Below are 5,050 nucleotides of genomic sequence, written 5' to 3' on the forward strand. Positions count from 1 at the left end.
TGTTTCTGCATTGGGCCACCACGCATACCAGAATGGATTGCTTACTGTGTGTTGTGTGGATGGATCACTTGAGCATTGTTGTGAGCTGCAGTGTTTGTGTGTGTGTGTGATGAGCAAACAGTGGGACTTGGGGTAGTGTCACACAAGTGTTGTTGTGAGCGTTGTTGTTGTGCATATGCATCCTTCTTTTCTGTGCTGCAACCCCTCCCTACACAGTATATTCGGAGCTATAACGTGACAAGACATGATCTTCTTGCTTACATGTTCTTATGTATGTTCTCCCATGGTTATATACCCTAAAGTGTTGCATTTGTAACATTGCATTGTGTGTCGCGGGGGTATACAAATAAATATTGTGGGGGGAGGATATGTCTTTCTGAGTTTTCTTAGACAAGTCTCCATTGGCTGCCATTACATTACAACTGGTCATATTGGATTGTACTGGCTGGGATGCAACATCCAGAATGGGTACATCATTGTTGTATGTTGTGTATCACTTTCATCTGGCTAATGCATGATGCGCTGGTTGTGTGCCACTGCATGTTGGTTGCACTTTAGATTATGTCCATTTCCTGTGGCTTTCCATCATTTTTCAGTACTGCATCACTGTCATATAGCTTTATGCTGTAGTATGGATGTATTTGGGTGTTTCGTTGAACTCCCGCTGGTGCTCCTCCTGGACTGGCCTCAATATCACATCTGGGTTTGCGTTCAGGTCTGCTTGGGGGCTTCCCATAGACATCTCACTGGCCTCTGTGAGAACAGGATGCTGGACCAGATGGCCTGATCCTATAACGTTTGTGACAGCCCTATATTATCCAGCATCTATATAATCTGGTTCAAAGGCCAGAACCTGTAGATTTTCTTTCCTTCATCACAGTCCTGGAAGGCAGGTTAGAATAAGAGGGAATTGTTTGACCAAGGCCATGGAGGGAGTTCCATGACTGAGTGAGGATTTGGACCTGTGACTCTAACATCAGGCATTCCAAACCCAAAGCGTCCACTTGTTGTGTGAGTGATTAAATGTGCAGGCATCTTAATTGGTCCTTTGAGAGAAATTGAGTCCTTCCCATACAGTGGTAGCAGCTGCCTTTTGGGACTGAGAGCCCAAACAGTAGGTAGCACTAAATCCAATGACTAGCAGAGCCAACTAACTCTAGTTTTGCATCCATCCTCTTCCCTGCTGAGATCTACAGGGGCAATTCTGAGAGAAAAGGGGGAGGAACCTGCCAGCCTCTGAACAGACTAAGGCCTGAGAACAGACTAAGGTTGGTGAGGCAATGTCTCCGTTGCCCTCATGAACCAGCCTCCACTGTCCCCCGTGCATATTGCCCTAATGCCTTCACAACCTCCATGTGTATTCCCTGCCTCAGAACTCCATTTATTTAGCCACCCAGAAGTGGGTGGCTAACCTGTGGTTCACCAGATGTTGCTGAGCTGCAGTTCCAATAATCCAGTGATTATTGGCTATGATGGCTTGAGCTGATGGGAGTATCTGGGGTGAGGAGCACAGGTTAAGCACCCTTGCTCTACACAGTAGCTATTTACTCTGCAAATGTAGAGTCACAAACAATCAGCAGTTCCTGCTGTGATTTATGTTTCTGGGTTTTTCATTATGCAAGGTATGTGTCTATCTTGCTTATTGACTGATTCCACAAATGTCTAGTCTACCTGCATCACAACATGAGCCCAAGGTGGCACATTCAGTTTTCCCCTCCTCATTGAACAACAACCCTGCGGGGTAGGTTAGACTGAGAGGCAGTGACTTGCCAAGGTCACCCAGTGTGGTGTTTTTGCCTGGGTGTAATCTATCATTGGGGACGCGGGTGGCGCTGTGGGTAAAAGCCTCAGCGCCTAGGGCTTGCCGATCAAAAGGTCGGCGGTTCAAATCGCTGCGGCGGGGTGTGCTCCCGCTGCTCGGTCCCAGCGCCTGCCAACCTAGCAGTTCGAAAGCACCCCCGGGTGCAGGTAGATAAATAGGGACCGCTTTATAGCGGGAAGGTAAACGACGTTTCTGTGTGCGGCTCTGGCTCGCCAGATGCAGCTTTGTCATGCTGGCCACGTGACCCGGAAAGTGTCTCCGGACAGCGCTGGCCCTCGGCCTCTTGAGTGAGATGGGCGCACAACCCCAGAGTCTGTCAAGACTGGCCCATATGGGCAGGGGTACCTTTACCTTACCTAATCTATCATTGAACTCTGATAATGGCTCTTCCTTACCTGGCATGTGACCGTCCGTCCCCCCCAGCACCAAAGGTTGCCCAGAAGGGAATGTGGCCCTTGGAGTTAAAAGGGCTCCCCAAGCCTTTTCTAAAGGCATCTAAAGTAGGTGGGGCTTGTTGAAGAAAGTGTTGCATAATTATGGAGGAGCCACTTTTAGGAAGGTCCTGCTATGAGATCTTGCAAAGTGGGCAGGTTTCTTGGTGGAGGGCCTTCTCCAAATATTTGGTGGGTCTTGGTGGATGGGAAGACTCCCAATGGAGTCTGTGGCTTAACAAATAATAATCATATTTTGAATTGCACCCAGAAATAAAGAAGCAAGCAGTATTGCTGCACTGCAGAATAGTTCCTGGTCATGCACAGAAACCCCGTATGCCTATGGTTTGTACACACTTGTGAGGTCTACTGTGAAGCCCTGTATGGATGTTGTATGGATCACGGGTTCCTGACTTCCACAAGTTGTCTGATAATACCTGATAGAGCAGGGAATCTGGAGGGTTCTCAATCTGCGAACAGGAGCCCTGACAATTCAGGGATCCTGATGGCATGAAGAGATCCATCTTTGCATACAGTTGAACATGAGAGGGCTCTTTCAGACATGTAGGGGTCAAGGAGGAGCATGCGATTCACTCCCCTTCTATGTAGTCACGTAGTATCCAGAGCAGGGTTTGGTAGTCTATTGGATATGCAGGTTTTGCAATGGAACCTGCCCTTGCAGTCCTCATTTCATTCCTCCCCGTGTGCATACAGTCTCCCTGGATTTGTCATCTGAAGGCTTCAGGACAGGGGACGAGATCAAGTGGACAGGAGCGGATGAGCTGTTACATATGCATAAGCACATTCACCTGTGTCCATCTTTCTGTGCTACCATGTAAACTACACTCAAAACATTTTACAGAGGCTGGAATATGCAGTGATTCAGCAGAGTGCCTCAGCCCTTGAATGTGAGCTTGTCCTTTCCAGGCTTGGCTTCACCAGCTCCCCTCCTCTGTGTGAGCCCAGGGGTCCCACAGGTGACAGTGGTCCACCCACCCACCGTGCTAGACTGAGCTTTTCACAAGCAAAAGGAAGACAGAGGGCTCTAAATAGGGGAGGGATGAACTTGTGAAGGAATCAAGGGTAGATTGTATACTTATCTGCCATACCTTGCATTGTTTGGGACTTGCATCGCTGGCTGGGGCTGATGGAAGATGCAGTCCAATACCATCTGGGGCATCGGTTACCCTACCATATCAATGTGCATTGTTCTCACGTCCACCATGATGGTGGAGGGAGTCAGGTGGAATCTACCTAGCAGCAGAATCTGTGGCTGGAGCTTCTCTCAGCACACGACCACCCTGCCTTCCCTGCTTTGGTCATGCTAGATTGTGACAAAGAGACAAAAGCCAGGAACTGGGTGATTAATCTGAGTGACCAATACAAGTCATCATCACAGTGCCCTGATTATAGTTGGTTATGTGTGTTGTTCTGTGGTGTTTTGATGTGTACTGTTGCACATAATGCATCCTTACATTGTGCCGTGCAATATGTATTACATTTGTACAGAGTATGTGGTTGTATACCTGTGATAAATGTCATTGCCACGGGTGACTGCATCTCCCTTCTCTGTTGTGCTGCAGTGTGTGAGCTATTACACAACACTGCGTTAGTGTATCGCAAAGCAGGTGTGTACTATACATTTTGTGCTGTTTGTTGCAGTAGCACTGCGAATTGTTAATTACTTAGGAATAGTGGTGTGTGGCATTTTTGTGTGTTTTATTGTCAGCTATGTATCACCATCATCTATCAGGCTGTGTTGCTCTACATAAATCCGTGGGCCTTGGGGGCTATGCATGCCTTATGCTCACTGTTCATGGTGCCTGTTGCATATCCCTGTGCAGTGTGCACATGCAAACTGCATTGTCGTTGTGCGTGACTATCTGCCTGTTGTGTTTGCGTCACCGTGCACTGAAGTTGTGCACAGCCTTGCTGCCGCATTGCATAGCACCGGTGTCCCCTCGGCATAACTTAGAACTATCCAGGGTTGCACACACAGTGTGGATTGCCCCTGTTCTTTTGGCATATGCTGCTGCTGATTGTGAGCTCCAGACACAGCCGGGAAGCTGCTGCCTCCCTTCTCCCCCTCCCTGCCCCGGTTGCCATGCCAATGCAGAATGCTGTATCTCTCTGTTCAGCAGATGCCAGTGCTCACAACTCCACCTCTCTCCCACCCAGAAGTCTAGGCTTGCAGGAGGAGTGGAAAAGGGGGGGGGGGTGATTCTGAGATTGTTGTGAAGAACTCCCTGTCTTCTCTCCTCCTCGGCTTTATTTGAGCGAGGGTTCAGCCCCACAACCTGTTTTGAATGTCAGAGCTCATCAGTCTGGGAACGGCACATTTCCCTCTCTGACAACGCTGCGTCAAAGCAACAGGGGTTGATGGCAATGTGGATCACAAAACATGCCAATAGAGGACAAGTCAATTCGTTCAGTCAAACCCCTGAATGCACCATCCGTTGCCCGTCAGTCTTGTGAAAGTTTGGCATTGTCTGCTGGGATAGCGGCCCTTGTAAGAAATAATAACTCATGACAACAAAAAGGAAATCTATGTACATAGGCACAGACTTGATCCTATTCTATTCTTATGGACTGAGCTCCTCAAATATAAATGATGAGTTGCCAGCTTTGATGGGCTCTCTGGGGTTCCACCCTAGTGAGATTATTGGGATGCTAGCCTCTGAACAAGATAAAGCTACTGAATAGGGGAAGCCCAACTAATGCTCAACCAACCGTCAGAGTCATATTGCTGCCCCCTCCAACTTCATGCAAACAAATGAGGATGAATGTCCAATAAACA

General features: G+C 48.3%; 1 long non-coding RNA gene across 1 annotated transcript in view; it reads left to right on the forward strand.

The window, feature by feature from the left end:
• The window catches only part of LOC114581932 (uncharacterized), a 44,498-nt gene that overhangs the window by 32,568 nt on the left and 6,880 nt on the right, over positions 1–5,050 (forward strand). The window lies entirely within an intron of this gene.

Source organism: Podarcis muralis, chromosome 13 (genome assembly GCF_964188315.1).
Source record: "Podarcis muralis chromosome 13, rPodMur119.hap1.1, whole genome shotgun sequence".
Taxonomy (NCBI): Eukaryota; Metazoa; Chordata; class Lepidosauria; order Squamata; family Lacertidae; genus Podarcis; species Podarcis muralis.